Below are 17,065 nucleotides of genomic sequence, written 5' to 3'. Positions count from 1 at the left end.
ACCGGTAAGACGACACTGCCAGACCACATGCAGTTCAGTCACTATGTGAACAAGTTTATTACTCCTATGAGAAGAAAAATTCCTTGCAAACCTCTATTATCATTAGTGGATGTTTTTTCTCCTGCCTTTCTGGTACCTCTTCTGCCTTATTTGCAATACAAATTAGCCCTTCCACATTAAAGCCTGCTGACAAGGGAATCGCACTGCATCACACATATGAAACCTTGAACACAAACCTAATTCTCAGTTTTTACCAAACGGGGATGCGGATGCTATATAATCAGATCTCTTAATGGATCTGTACTGAGATCTACTATGACAAGTTGAAAAAAAAACCAACCCAATCATTGAACGGCTCTCTTGCAAGATGTGAATCATTGAGACATTCACATGTAATCACAAACAGACCAGCTGCCTCTCATAAATGACATTTTTTTCCAAATAAAACTTGTATTTATTTATGGCAATCTTCAGTATTTAATTAGCACTTCCCACAAATGAAAACAAGTAGCAAACAGCCACCTTAAATTTAAGATAATGGAACTTGCTTGCCCCATATTTTTTTAAGCAGGAGTCACGTGTTGCAGAAACTGTTTACATAAGTTTTGCTTGCAGATTTGCAATTTCTTTTGATTCTGTAATAATATTACCATTATTTCTGGAAACACGTCCTTTTCAACAGTTACTGAAGCTGTTACCCAAATACATGATGGACTTTATATAGAATCATACCCTGACACTGCTAGAATAGTTTACCTCAGCTCTACTGAACCTGTTTGCTCTTCAACTCTCCAAAACTAGAAACAAGAAGAAACATAGCCCATTCCTTATTCTGTCATTTCCATGAGATGCACAGGACTGTCTTGGCTTTTATCTGTTCCTCAATTCTTTCAGTCCATTACACCAGTGAGCTCCTAGTAACCATGAAGGAATGGCAGATCTGAGCCAAGTTTGCTCTCTGAATGGTCTCTAAATTGGAAAAGGCTGAAAGTAACTGCTGCATAGTATCCTCTTTAGAAAGTGCCCAGTGACCTTACACCAGCTACCAGCATTATCTGTGTCCTCCTGTCTCACAGCTAAATCAGCCTGATTCACTGAGAATTTAAGCCTAAGCAAAGGTGGTTATTTTCAACTATTTTCAGGTGCATCTGCTGCCTTGTCTCAGTACCTGCTCTACCCAGGGTACCTGTACTTCAGAGGCTGCTTCCACACATTTTTATTATTAATTTCTGATTGCCACAGAAGCCACAATTTTACATAAGTACAATTCAGATCCTTCTGAACAGCTTCAGCTTTTAGTAAAGTTTCCCATTTCAGCATTAGGACTAGACAACTTATTTTCACAAGCTCCTTGTGTGTCTAGAAGAATAGATTTGTACCTCACCCTTTTTTGGTATGGATTTACTAAGCCAATTGGATTTTTAGATTGAGAAAACTAGAAGTAAGCAATAGCTTTGTACAGTCTGATATACTGGGAGCCTGCAGTGAGGAGCAGGCTTTTTTTTTTTTAATATGCCTGGATGCATGATTTTAAAAAATAAGAAACCAACCAACAGCAAACTGAACAACAGAGAATCAGACTAAAGCATATGCAGCAAGAGTTCATCGGTGCTGCTGATCTGCCCCTCACTTCACCCAAATCCTGATGAATGGATTAAGTAAAGACATGGGGATATTTACCAAAACTACAAGGCAAATGAGAACATAAACTTCCAAAACGTTATCCTGCAGTATGGAGGTGTTTGGGGAAAGAAGGAATTTTTCAGTCTCCAGGCTGACACCTAGACCAAGTGGGCCACCACGTACCCCACCTGCTCCAAGAGGCCAGGGGCGGCCACTAGGGCAAAGCAGAGAGGAAGCCCCTAACATTTGGTTCTACATGCTGCTCCGTGCTTGGGGCAGAAGACTAAACACTACCTTGACCGAAGTGTTTATGAATCATTGATTAGCCACTGTTATGAGCTCTAGTAAAAATTTTTTTTTCAAGCACCAAACCCTCATCATAGCCAATTAGATCAAGGGGAGCAGCAGTTCACAAAACCGGTCCCAGAAAGACTGTGTGGAATTAAATCAATGAAGTGCAGAAGGACAGGCCTGTTATCTGCAGGGTGAAACAACTTAAGAGGGACAATTTTCATGCTAGAACATGCGTTTACTCCTCTGCAGGCTATCATGAACAAAGCATCAGAGGTGACAGGCCATTATCAGGTAATACCTCCGAGACTTCTCAGGCAATGCGGTGCCTGTCTGGACACGGCTTAGCAAACCAGCCAGTGTGACCACGTAGTCAGAGATTTCTGCCTGGCAACCAGAGGAAACATGCACTGGGAACACTGAAAAAAGTTTTAAACGACGAGGGCAGAAGAATTTTCTGGCTTCCAAAATAGAAATTAGAAATGTATTTTTAACATGCGTCAAGTACCTTTGTTGTTTGTTTGAATGAAGTGATAACCCACACTGAACAGAGTGCAGCAGTCAGTGATGATTCCACACTGAAAGTTTGCTTTCGTTGTCTACTACAAAAATGGAAAGAAAAGCTAAAAGGTATTTTACTTAACCCATACTCCTGGAACGCAGACATGACAGGCTACTGGTTTCAAGGCAAATATTGTTTTACCTGCTAATCACTGTCAAATAGCCTAGTTAAATCAAGATATTAAGGAGCCCTTCACTACTACAGACCAGTAGTGGGCAAGCAGATAGAGATCACATGAAAAAAAACCCCTGATTTCTCAAAGCTCATTTTACTTAGCTATCAACGGAAGTACTTCTCTACTCAAATAAATACTTGTATTAAAACTCAAGCCATCTGAAGATGGTTCTCTCTAATCACATGCTCACAGATTGTAAAGAAAGCATGGGCGACATAATACACATGTCCATTAAATTTCCTCAAAAGCTGCATCACCTCACTATTTTCCTGACTTAAGAGATCCTTTGTCAACATTATTGTAAAAAGAGTTACATTTCAATCTCTTAGAGCTGGACAAGAATACATTCCCAGTTTCTGACACTTGGTGTTGAAATCATCCGAAATTTTCCACCAAAAAAAAATTACTACCTCATTAAGAAAGTACCCAAAGGAGTACACGAAAGGAATTTCCTACTCCTCCAATAATAAACCCACAAAACCTACCAAAGAATTACCCTAAATATTAACATTATCTTTTGCCAGCTATGATGCCTATGAGCAGAATCTCCAGGTAACAACTGTATCCTAATAGTCCTTTCAGAGTAGCAATGGTGTAACAGGTGCATAAAAGCAAGAGTAAATGTTAACCAGTGATCATAGCAATGTTTTATCTTTGTATTTCCATGAGGTATTACAATCAGCAAACTACTGACAGGAATAGGAGATAAACACCCTTCTGCAGAGCAGCCAACACACTCCGAAAGTCAAATCCAGCCTGCCAGAGCCCAACCCGCAGATCAGTTGACCAAGCAAACCAGTGACCTTGTCCTGCTCCCTCAAAAGCAAGAAGGAAAACGCTTTGTGAAATGGGTATCAGTTCCTGCTCTGCTCTCTCTGCTCTCCCTTCTTGTGAGGGCTGAAGCCTCCAGGATCAAAGTGTTGTCCTCCCAGGCTGACTATATTGGCACATCATAGCACTTTCAACATCTCATCACATGATATAACTGAACAGGAGAGAGTCTGGCATGGTGTAGTCTTATTCTCAAGCCCTGTCCAGAAACGGAATACCAAAGCAATATTTAACAGCAATGCCAGGGTGCACTTCCAACCCATGACAGCACGGAGGCTTTACAATGCCCAGAAGAGGCTTCAGACCCTCTCCTGCCTGAAGCAAAAATCGCTAATCGAGAGCACTTCAACCATTCAACAGCTGTGAGGTTGAGAGTAACTTACAGTCTCAGAACATGAGACAGGTATGAATATCAATTAGCAGTCTCTAAAGAGAGCCTAATAAATGACCATGCCAATAAATCTCACATGCATATATTGCATATTAAGACTGAATGGTGACAGTTTGGCCCTGAACATGGCCGAATATTTCAAGAAATACAAAGCTGTTATGTTTTTTTTCCCTTTGGAAATATTGATATTTCATTACTGGCTGAAATAAAAGATCACCTTCTGAAGGTTAACTGCCAAATGTTCTTCCAACTTCTTATTCCTAGTAAATCCATAATTCAGAAAGCAGATAGTTTGTCTTAATTGTACAGCCAAAACTGAGTTATTTTGTTTAAAAAACCCTAAAGAGAAAAAGCCTTCCATTCAACAAAATCAGTTTCCAAAACCCACGTTCTAGCTAGAAATACTCATTTCATTTCCTCTCATTAAGCAATTACCAGTGGATAAAGTACTATATTATACATTATACAGTATATTCTATTACATATAAAACCATCTATCAGTATTTGTCATTCAAGAAACCAGTTTTGTTTTTTAAATTACCAAGGCAGCAAATTCTTGGGAAAAACACTGAATTGCTTTAAGGTTCACTATTTTATCAGTATGTGGGTGAGAGAGAACACAGATACAAAGCTCATGGTGGAGGAAACAAACAAACCAGATGCAAACTATTAAGTCTGAAGTTAAAGATTTTAAAAACCAAGACTAAGTTACTTTTTCACACACACACCCATCTGAAGCAATGCTTCAATAAACTTGTGCAGTTCCATGCAGCATTAACTTTACTTTGGAAGGCCAAGCTGTTGAAGAGCCAAGAAAGTCATGCCACTTTCTCCTTGGTCACAGAAGGACTTGTGTTAACAGCCACCCATCACCTGGTCGTGCTTATCCAGGAGCATGAAAATCCTGTGGCTGATTAAATTGGCCTGAACCCTGCTCAAACCCACACAAGAGACATTATCTTTCTCAATAAATCTAATAAAAAATATCCAGTCGAAGACAGAAATTTACCATCTCTTCTGTGTAAGAGTTTTTCCGGTAAGCCGATTATGCTTACAAAAATTCATATGACGTTACCAGTAGAAAAAAAAAATGACTTCGAAAAAGATAGGATTGTTTCTTAATTAGCAGGATTTGCATCTCTTCACAATTGATCTTTTTGAAAGAATTGCTGCTTATTTCCTATACCACTACCTATTAAACTAAATTTTCTGCTGGATGATACACAACACAATAACAGACATTTGAAAGGTCTATTAAGCTTAGGCAGTTTTCCAATTTATTCAGTATCATCTGCTTCTCTGAAAACAGAATCAAGATATACCTAGAGAATTTAAATAGTGTTTAGTATTTATTGAATTTAATCCCTATCTATCACTGCAACAATTGAGTGAGCAGTATTACTAATACTCAAACAACTGCAGATATATATATCTACTCCACTAAGTTAGAAAAGCTACAGGTTGAGAATATACTACATTTAACGTTATTTCTAGTACTTCCAACATAAAAAATGTTTCCTTTTTAAGGCAAGCAGAAGGAAATAGCAGTTGGGCTACAACACAGGAAAATCCCATGCCACTTAAGCAAGGTCTATAACAGCTGGAAGGAAGAACATTGATTTTTCTTTTTCCCCCTAATATACAATGTTTAAAAAAATGCTTCATAAATTATATGTTTGCTCTGGAATCACACAATAGCAAACCAAGCCTAAACAAACCTAAACAGCTTTGAGAATTAATTGATAAACGTTGGCTGCTCCAATGTGCTTAAGATCTCACACTCACTACCCCTGAACCCCATTGGAAGCAACCGCCCAGCCAGGAGAAATCCACGCTTCAGCAGCCACACCATGAGCCAATTCATAAGCCTCTCCACTGTCTTCCAGTGAGAAAAATTACTACCCTGGACTAGATCGTGACAGCTGAGAAACTACATGCACATCCCCGTCACCCCTGCTCCAGGACAGTAAACTCCAGCAGGGGCCAGGCAGGCAGCTGGGGTCAGAGACTTCTTAAAATAGCTACAACTAAGACTCCAGAATTTAAAAGCACATCCTCGAGGTGGTTCCAGCAGAAAAGCCCCAGCAAGGCACAATCCAGCACGTGTGAAACGCCCAACTTCTCACTGCGGACATGGTGTTGTAGCTGTAACCAATAATACTGAAGTCAGCAACTCAAAATTAGAAATATTACACTATTAGTTGTAAAAACTGTAAAGCTGAGTACATGTAGTTCTCAGGCTTTTCTGAATTTTGTTTCCTATCATAAGGCTTTAAAAATACACCAGATTTTTACCTCAGCAGAGAGAAAACCTTGTGCTCAGGAGAGCTTGAACTCTGTCTAGTTTACATCAGCCAAGCTTATTAATAAAAACCTCTCAGCATTAGGCTTCTGTTATTGTTCTGTAATACAGAAAAACCATTGCGCTCCATATTAGATAACCTAGACCATTCCCTAAAGGAGTCATCTATGCGTTCCCCTGGAGAAGAAATGCAAGACTATTTCTTACAGCATATTTAAATTTCACTGCCCAGTCTAGTTTTACAAGACCCAGAAGATGGGTCTTTCCACCACAATTCCTCTTGAGAAGCTATCCTATTGGACTAATCTATTGCTGCTGTGGGTTTTTTTTTTCCTGGTATACAGCCAAAGTGATCTTTTCCCCTCCTTAGTTTCACTCCATTGCTCTTACTCAAACAAATCACTGACACGTGAAAGTGTTTTAAATGAAGACATTTCTTCCCTAAATACTTCAGTTACACATAATCAAGAGTTCACCAAATTGAAAATGCTAATTTTAACCTTAGTTTTGGCACATGAAGCAAGTACCCATATGAGCCTACAGAATGTTGACTTCAATTGCAACAAAACACAACCAAATCTGCTGGAGAAAGCTAGTTTGGCATATTATGTTTTGGTTCCTTTTCATTTTCTTTTTAAATTCATAACATTTGTGAAAAGCACCAGACTATAGTCTCTGGAGACAGGCGCCTTCAGCTGTTGCAGAGAAGTTGTACAGAGCAACAGCAGCATAACACACTCCTCACTGACCTTTGCTGACCACTGTCACCTGCAAAGTTCACACTGAAAGGGTAAAGCTGCTTCCAGCAGACAAAAGTTCATACTCACAGATGTTATCAGGAGAGGTTTTTCATCATTCAAAAGTTGCCTTATTACTCAAAGCAAACAGTGGACAATTTTGTGCTCACAGGTGCACTTTTATGGAAATTTTGAGAGGTGCAGCTCACCTCAGGCCTGCTCTACACCTCTTAACGAGACAGAGTACTACACTTGATGCAAAAACCAACCAATACTTAAATGCAAGGCAAGAGGGGGGGAAAAAAAAAACCTACATGTGATTTCCAAACCCCAAAATTCAACTCCCCCAGAGGACCAAACTGCACTCGATGCTGATTGTCCCAGATTTGAAACTGAACTAATTTCAGTGGACTGGGTATTAAGTTTCATTCACAACACCTGATTAGGCAACTTCCCAGGAAAGACAGGTAGGTCAAGAGGTAGAGCTGCACACTCACTTGCTTTGGTGACTATGAAGTAGGAGTCTCTGAAAGCATAGCTCTATGAAGACCTGATGAAACCATCAAGGCAAGCAAAAACAGGTTTACTGACACAGAGGTAAAAATAAAATTCTAAAAGCTCACAGAATCATACAATATCTCATGTTGCAAGGGACCCATAAGGATCATCATATCCAACTTAAGTCCACCAGTTTGGTTCCTTTCATATTCTATTGTTTCAAAAAACATTCAGACATGAGTAGTTTTACTCACTTTTAGATTTAAGAACAATTCCAAAATAATCTGTTTAAGATCCATTTCTCCATAACGGAATTGATTCCAACCTTTGCAGTTTCCTATGATGTTTTACCCTTACAGCACAGTCTTACTTGCTCAAGACAGAAGAAAATTTTCAAAGTACCTCTTATCTCTCTAGACACAAAAGTTGAGCAAACTCAGCACTCACAAGCTTTTAAAATTATGGATTAGAAAAATAAAGTCCCAAGACCAAAAAAAAAAAAAACCACCAAAACTATTCCCATTTTTGACTCAGAAAGGTTATTCCTTTAAAATTAGTTCGAGCACTATGAGATTTCTGTAGCTTTCAATTTCCACAGAACCATCTGATGCCTCACAAAAAAAGACAACTCAGCAACAACCTCTTCCGTCTCTGCTATGTCAAACCCCACTGCTTCTCCAGCAGTTGAGACTGCAGAACTCACTGCTCCGATCTGCAACCTCAGGCTGCTTACCTGGGGCGAGAGGGAAAGAAAACCGTGCAGTTCTCTCCACATCAGGCTTCTGTGCTACAGGCCTTTATCCAAAACATTAACATGTCACCTGCTCACTTGACAAAACGTGTGCAAACTCTTGCGGGTTAGAATTGAGGCCTAGGACTATTCAAAACTATAAGAAAAATGCTGTCTTGCAAAAGCCCAGGCTACCACAACATGAATGCAGAAAATCTTACCCACAGTTTGTTTAACAGGATGTGTACTCACTTCTTCCCCCACTCAGCACAGTTTCTATATGCCATCAGTTTGTTCCTCTACAGGTTGACTATTTTACTGAAGTTTAAAAACAACAGCAAGGCAAACACAATGCAAACAGGCTGGTGAAGGGCTATGGGGCTGGCCTGGCTCATCCCGGCAAAGTCAGGCAGATTTCAGTTTGTCAAAAGCAACGGAGTTGATAAAAGGCAGTAAGTTCTACCAGATCAAACACTTTTCCTGAGCTGCATCAGCTCCATTCAAGAGGCTGTCACCAGCAACACGCTTCACAAATGGCTATAACTTGAACTGCTGTGGCAACCAGCTGTCCTGTTACTAAAAGCTGAGCCTCCAGAAGGCACGAAGCTACATGGGCTGCATCCACCCAGGCAATCACCCATTGACATCAATGCTTTAATAGGCCAAATATTCCTCCTTGCTTTGCTGATGCCATGGCACAGCTGGGCTTGCAAAGTTCTCCACCAGCTATGGCAAGTAAATGTATTTGTTTTCACCATCAATGTTGTCAGATATGGCAGACCAAAAGTGGACACAAGACTGCTGCTTGTTGCCTCTGTCCACAAGGCCTAATCTCACTGTGAATCATCAAAACAAGGTCACCTCATTCAACTTCGCTGCGGTGCAGCCACAGAAAAATGCAATTTAACATCAGGAAATCAAGAAGTCAGCTAACATCAAGTGATAGGCTCATCTATACAAGTGATTCTGAAAACATCTGTGAAGGCTTTGACCTATAATATGTTAGTAACCCAGACAAAACACATTTCGTGACGCTACCACAAAATATTTTTCTTCTCATCACTCAGTGAGTTGAGTCTCTCAACTGTTGGAGGGGAAGGCTCATTTCCAAACACTTACTGAAGTTATTTAAAATTATGCCCTGCCTGTAAAGTACCACTCAAGACAATCAAGCAAACTCAACCTTTATTTTGTAGTCAGTAATCTTATTAATAGAACCATACAACCTAACTCTGGAGACAAAGTTTAGCAGGCAAATTGTGAGTAGGTTAATGCCCATGTAAGTAAACAGTGCAACTACACTTATGAGAACATTGAGAATAAGGCACTGCTTGCCATAAGCAAGGCAGGACATCCCTTCCTGGGCCCTGGATCAGAAGCCTCTTATAGGATGTTCGAGTCTTCCTTATGTATCTACTCTATCTTCAAATCCCTCTCAGACCAACCACTCGTCCAGACCACTTTGCAAAAATTGCAAAAATGTATTTATGCAAACTTCTTCAGTATAAGAAGTTTCAGTTTCTTATAAACTACATCACTCACTGCAACACAAACATTATTCTGCTGCCATTATTAATTTTAAAAATTTGTGTGCTCTATATGTGTAAGTAATAAGCAAAATCTACCTTGACCTTTTCCACAGGGACATCAAAACAGCATCAAATCTGTTCCTCTGAAACCAGCATATCCCCAAAGCAGTACCAGACCTAAGAGTCAGATCACACCTACCTACTTCAACAGTCAGCATAGCATCGTAGCACATTAACCTACGCTTATCCAAGTGTAGAGATTTCAGATAATTTGGTTTCCAGCATAACACTTCCAGAACTGAAGCAGTATGACTCAAGTCTTTTAATGAATTCATACAGATTGTGAGCAAGCTTTCCAAATTCATGAAAAAACACCTAAAAATAGGTACAAATGCAGATATACGAAAATAATTACTGCAATTAACTTCACACATACCACAGATAAAACACTTTGTTTTAAACACCTGTATTTTGTCCTCTGTTACAAGAATAGTTGTTCAATTAGATATGTAAATCAATGTGACCACTGGTACATGGGATGCTCATAAAAAGGAGTTGAAGCTTAATGTTTTCATTACATATGGCTCCATCCCAGAAGCTGAAGCAAACTATATTAAGCACTTGTTACCTAAATTCATTACAAAACAGCTCTGATTTTACCTTCAAGAGTTTTGATTACAAACAAGTGGCTCTGAAATTAGACTCAGTTAACAACAAAACCATCAGTTTTAAAATTTAGGAAAAATTGCCACCAAAGACTGCTGGTTTGTTGGTGAGGTAATGTCTAATTCGGTGATTCCAGGCCCTACTGTGTTAAATGCTGCAGACAGTAAACAAGTGCCTCCTCTAAAGAATTTAAAGACATTATTAGCTAACTAATCTGAATCATTATATTAATACATTAAGTGCCCAAAGCAACAAATTGCTTATACTTAGATTTTATTTCAATCTAAATGAGTGACTTTCTACTTTAACTCCGTATATTGGAAACAGCTGTCCTTCACAGGCTACAGGCCACACTGATGGACAAAACAGATCCATCAAATAGAAACTTAATATGATTAAAGAAAGCCAAGGAAAATTAAAACTTTTAGGGAAAGTAGTTTTCCAAAGAAAAAGTCAACATGGAACAGAGAACTAGGAAGTATGACACTAGAGTAGAAAGGTATACCAACTGTTCCTCAAGCCAGCATGAGTCCTACATATAATTTCAGTTGTTCAGGAAATAACAGCTTATGCAACTAACCCTTTTAGAGATATCCAAGTCTAATTATTTTTCTAAACATCTAATACACAAGAAAACAAGCTACCTAAAAGAAATCAAGTGCAAGTCATCACTCTCCTCATTCCCTTCATCTCCATTTGTAACCATACTTATGAACTCATTTTGCACCGACTTGGCCAACTGGTAAGTGCACTTTTGGGACGGTATAAACACTAAAGGAACAAACCAGGAAACAGGCCAAGAGAAAGCCTGGCTCCCAAGTTTCACCCAGTGACCCTCTCCACTGCACAACAGAGGCAGATACAACAATAGGAGGTTCCCACCCCATGAACTTTGGAACTTTCCCAACTGCTGGAGATGTTTACCCCACAAGCAGCAGCACTGCCTACGCTAAGACTGTATCGCCTTCACCCTGGCACACAATTGCTTTTTCTTTCTAAAGCTTTCAGTTAAATTACACACCAAATGATAATTCACCTTTGAATTACTTAAAATGTCAAGTCACAATACAGTGAAAAGAGCCAATGCCATGCGAAGGAGGTGGATAGAACTGACACAGACTGTTCCATACTCAATTGATTAAGTACCACTAATTAGAGGCTAAGCAGCTGTCTATTCTAAAGCAATCTTATAGCATGAGTACAATCAAACTAGAGCTTCAAATAATGCTTATCAACTAAGGGAGCTGAGACCTAAAGTTAGGGTTTTTTTAAATTAAACATTCACAGACACACAAGTAAAATATCATCTTGCAAGTGTTCACAAAACCCACCAGCTTAATTCCATATATTTAACAATTAAATTGAGGGAGAGGATACTAGACATTTCTAATACCTAGAAAAAAAAAGTACAAGTATATACAGCAGACTTTTTTTACAGAGGTGAGAACTCAACACAAATTTTTCTCTGTTCACCTAGCATTTAAGTTTCCCTTAGTCCATCTTTATTATCTGAAGAAGCAGCATGGAAAAAATAAACTGGTTTGGGTTTTACTAGTTTTTTTTTCACTAAAACAATTGTTAAATTCTGGAAATAACTTATTATATTTGTTTTATGTCACCTATTTTTTTATGACTTCCATGGAAAGAAAAAGACTAAGAGTAATATTTTTCACAAAATTCAAATGATAAATGGCTTTTGGGAGAGACAAGACAGCATCAAGGATAAGTAATCTAATTCAGTGAATTTGTACACGTGAGCTCTCTAGATTATTCCATGCCAATGAATTTCTGAATCAGCTGAAAGAGTATCTCACTTTCCACTACATTTCCTAAATGCTATATGCAAACACTGATCAAAAGAGCAATGACAGATACATGGATGCTTGCAAAGTGATTCCTCGTAAATAACATTAAAAAAACCATTATAGCTGAAAAGGAATAATTTTAAACTTGGTTACCAAAAATCACCCAACTTTAGTAGCTTTCTAATGTAAAATGGTCATGAAAGTTGAAGGGTTTTCTGCTTAAGCTTGTTCCACTGAACATATACCCCTACCAAAATTCAGCCCCATCACACAAGCTGAACAGCTAAAGCACTACCAGAAAGTTAAAACACTTATGCAAAACAATACACATCCAGTAACATATTACACACACTAGGCAAGAAACCCACTAAACTTGAGAAGTGACCATCTTCTCTCCATGAAAACTAAACCGCCTCCACAAAATGAGATGAGACGTCTCCACCCCTCACCCAGTTGAAACAATTCTACCCTAAGAACTACGCACAAACTGAAGAAGGGATTTCCTACCTCTATCTGAGGGGACAATTCCAATATGTCTTTTTTTATATGGGTGGGACAAGAAGAAATAGAAACAAAGTGCCACAAGGACAGAAATCGGAAAGTTTCTCAAGAGATCAAAAGAAGGAAGAAGTCTCTTGTTAATACATGCATTTTACAGAGGGAGGAAAGGGAACCAAGAGCCAAGGTACGAAAAGCTCTTGGGCAGGCCATTTCTGACACGATGGAGCAGGCATTAGGCAATCACTGAGGCAAGGGCCTTCTATTTGATCCTAAAAATGCAGAGCCCAGGAGATACATGGCAGAACATCCATCGGCTGCTCAACGCCTCTTCCTCCTCATTCCAGTGAGCTCTACAGAGCCAGGAGAAGGCTGCGTGTCCCCCCAGCTTCTGAAACCATGTGATCCACACAAGCTAATGTATCATCAGTACATCCTCCTGCTGCCCTATCATTAGCTGACTGTGTAGCATATTAGCTGATTTGATGGTTAAGGAAGCAGTAACTGTGACTCTTAAGAAGGCAAAGTGTTCTAGCGTAAGCAGTGAGGGAGGACCTAAAAAACAGTAGGAAGAGAATAATACTTTCCAAAGTCTTCATGCTTTGATCCAGGGTGCAGCATTTGAAAAACCACAGGATGTTATGATGACAGTTACCAGGTTACTGCTTTTACCGAGTGTAATAATCTCACATTTCCTTGCTCTTAACCAACACGCAGGAAGCAAAGGGCAGCAGGTCGCAGACTGCTGCTCACAAAGAGACAGAAATGCCCATAAGAAGCAAGTAAGACTCACTAAAAAATTGTCAGAATAAAACTCCACAAACATGCACTTGTCATCAACTGGGAAGAAACAAGGAACGGGCTAGTTTTGTAATGCAAAACATACAAAAGGTTAATTCCAAGCATACCCCATGAACCTGGGAACAAATTCAACAGGACAACTTTCTAACTACAATCATTTCTACAAGATGTAAAGATAAAAAAAAAACAGATAAGGCAAAGATATGAAGAGACTGTACATGAAGGAGTGGGAAAACAACAAATGCAGACAGAAGACCAAGGAAGAAAAAAATAAAAAGAGAAGCCAGCAAGATCTACGTGCAAGTCTTAAGCACACTACTCATTACTGTCCTCAGCCACCTCTTTTCCACTTATGCTGTTAATGACAACTGGTTTCATTATCCCTCCTGCATATTTACGTTTAGGTGCCTTCAAAGGCACAAAAATTAACAGATAAACACACATACAGGAAAAAAAGAAAGTAGCTTAATAATATGTGATTTCAACTGAATGTCCAAGACCTGTAAGCAGTACACACTGACAGCTGAAATCGTGACCAGGCCCGAAAAAACTCGGTAGCTTTTCAAATTCATTTTAAATTTGTCTGTAGCATATACGAGTTTTTAATAGCAACAAGTAGGTCACAACGCCTATGCAACTTCAGAATATAATTCTTTATTTTCACTGACACTTTAAAAGCAGACTGTGAAGTAACCTAGCAAAAAGATTGGCAGAAAGCTGTTTCAAGGCAATATAACACCAAGGATATTTCTGGATATTTAAAATCTCAGGTTTCCAGAAGAGAGTTAAAAGTAGTTTCTGGTGATGTACCAAAGCCTGGTATGTCTGCAGCTTCAGATACAAAAGGCATATTGTTTAAAAACTGTTTTCTCTTTCCCGAGCCAACGTGCACTTACAGAGCAGGGGGATAATGGCATGTGGTAGACACAGACTAGAAACCCTTCACAAACATTTGTTTGGCCTAGTCACACATCCCAGAAGGCCCTGATAGAGAAGCCAGGTAAAACACTTTCAGAAGTGACTGCAACTGCTAAGTGCCCCTCTCAGAAGAGATTTTTATTACCAGAAACAATGCATTTTTTCGTAAATAACAGCAAAAGGAACTAAACCTCTTTTTTTTTTTTTTTAACAGTTGAGCAAAATGCCTTGGCAGCCATACAAATGGCTCAGCTTCAGCACCACTGCGGTACGAATTCCTCTGGCCATATGGGAGATCTATCAAAATAATGCATTCTGCAGAACTGATAAGAATAAGGAAAGACCCAGCTTGACTCTCACAGATTGTTCTTCCTGGCAGGAGGTTAGAAACAATCCTTTTTGTTCAAATATTATTTTTGTAACTCTTGACACCCTTTTAGAAAACAAATTAAGAACGCCTTCCCAAAGCAAAGCTACATATTGAAATAAACTGTTGATTTCAGTTCACGGCAGTTTAAAAAATACTGCGAACTCCTCAGCAGCCCTCGCGTTGTTCTCTTTGTTTCGCTTCCTTCCATTCTTTAAGCTCGTTCTCAGCTACTTCTGCTCTCAAGTAGCCTCAGTGCGATGCAAATTTCAGCGGAATCCAGCGAATTTCGGCAGATGACATCACCAGGTGAACCCCAGCGTTAGCCAACTCCACTTCCTGACCACGTATAAAATGGAGCGCGCAGGGCAGGCGAACCCCAGCACCGGCTCTCCAACATTATTCACTTGCTGCTCCGGCCTCGTCAAAGTTTGAGGAGCCTGAACGAGGCAGCCAAAGCCCCTGGGGTCCGGGGCTTTGATTCCTCACAAGAGGAGAACTTCCCACAACAAACCGAGGACGGGACGGGGGAAATAAAAAGCCGGCCCGGCGAGCGCCCCCCGCAGCCCGCGGCCTCCCCGAGCCCGTCCCAGGGCGCCCCCAGCCCAACGCGGGGCCGGCAGAGGCGCAAGGCGGCGGCTCCGGCCCCTCCGCCGGGCCGGCACCGGCCTGGCCGCAGCGGGGAAGGGCCCCGCAGGCCGCCGCCCCGTGCGAGGAGCCCCCGGCCCGCCCCGACACCGCGATAAAGGCCTCCCCTCCGCCCCCAGCGCGCCCCCACACACCCCGGGCCGGGGCGGCACGTACCGGAGCGCGGCGCTGGCCGGGCGGCGCGGCGGCTCTCATAGCGCCGGGGCGGGGCGAGGCGAGGCGGTCAGCGGTGCCCGGCGGGAGGGAGAAGCGGCGAGGCCGGGCGGTGGCGGAGCCGCATCGCGGCCCTGGGACCCGCTGCGACCGCCCCGCGCTCCGTCCCCTGGCGGCTCCCGGGCCGCCCCGCTGCCGCTGCCGCCACTTCCGGGCAGGGAGGGGCCGAGCCGCCGCGCGCCGCGCCGCTTCCATCCGGGCACCGCGCGGCGGGACACGCCCCCCGCGGGAAACGGGAGGGGAGGGGCCGGAGGGGGAGAGGGAGAGGGACGGGGAGGGACGGGGGAGAGGGAGGGGGGGAGAGGGACCGGAGGGACAGGGACAAGGGGAGGGGACAGGAAAAGGGACAGGGACACGGGGAGAGGGGGAGGGACAGAGACAAGGGAGAGGTAGAGTGACAGGGGGAGAAGGAGAGGGACGGGGGAGAGGGACAGAGGGAGAGGGACAAGGGGACAGGGAGAGGGGACAGGGAGAGGAGCAGGGAGAGGGAGTGGGACAGGAGCAGGGGGAGAGGGACCGGGAAACAGGGGCAGGGACAGAGGGAAAGGGGCAAGGGCAGGGGTGGAGGGAGAGAGGCAGGGACAGGGGCAGGGAGAGGGACAGGAGCAGAGACAGGGACAGGGAAAGGAGCAGGGACATGAGCAGAGACAGGGCAGGGAAAGGGACAGCATCAGGGATAGGGACAGGGACAGACACAGAGGCAGAGATGGGGACAAGAACAAGAGAGACAGGGCTAGGGACAGAGATGGGCAGAGACAAGGACAAAGAGACAGGGATAGGAACGGAGGCAGAGACAGGGACAAGGACAGAGAGACACGGGTAGGAACGGAGGCAGGGACAAGAAGAGGGACAGAGGGGAAGAGACAGAGAAACAGGGATAGGGACAGAGACAGGGCAGGGCAGGTGGTTGTAGCTGACACAGGGTGTCTGAAAACACCTGTGGGAAGGCTCCTGGTGACGCAAGGGCCAGGCCATGTCCTAGTGTTGGTATCAAAAATACTGGCAAATAAACTCTCCAATACTCATTTTGGTGTTTTAGAAAGGAGACATCCTTTATTCCAGCACCCCACGCATGAGGGATAATTCCACCAATCACGCATAACAAGACAAGAGCTGGTTACAGAATGTATTTCCAATCTACATGCATATGTATAACATTTCTCAGAAATCTCATGCATTTTCTATTACTTTCCAAGAACTAATGTTATTGTGAACTTCAGAACAGTCAAATCTCCACTAATTGGTACAGATCCAGTTCTCTGTCTGATCTTGCATTCTTTACATGGAGAGACTATATACAAGCGGAAACAGGTACTGAAGAAGACAATCTCTTCAGGCTATACTATATTTAAGATAAGGAATGATCATTTCTCAGGATAGGAGAGTCTAAAAAAAACATGCTATTTCATTGACCCATAGAATTGTTTGGTTGGATCATCCTTCAAACCTTTGAGATCATCAAGCCCAAGCATACCTGTCC

General features: G+C 41.9%; 1 protein-coding gene across 6 annotated transcripts in view; it reads right to left on the bottom strand.

The window, feature by feature from the left end:
- Positions 1 to 15,678, bottom strand: part of SPOPL (speckle type BTB/POZ protein like) — a 60,583-nt gene extending 44,905 nt beyond the window's left edge. For all 6 annotated transcript variants that reach the window (XR_011337762.1, XR_011337761.1, XR_011337763.1 and 3 more), the window contains exon 1: positions 15,529 to 15,678. The gene's annotated coding sequence lies outside the window, so the exon portion shown is untranslated. The remainder of the gene's footprint in view (positions 1 to 15,528) is intronic.
- Positions 15,679 to 17,065: the final 1,387 nt, after the last annotated feature.

Source organism: Phaenicophaeus curvirostris, chromosome 7, assembly GCF_032191515.1.
Source record: "Phaenicophaeus curvirostris isolate KB17595 chromosome 7, BPBGC_Pcur_1.0, whole genome shotgun sequence".
Taxonomy (NCBI): domain Eukaryota; kingdom Metazoa; phylum Chordata; class Aves; order Cuculiformes; family Cuculidae; genus Phaenicophaeus; species Phaenicophaeus curvirostris.
Note: the sequence above shows the minus strand (reverse complement) of the source record. Positions and strands in the feature narration are given on the sequence as shown.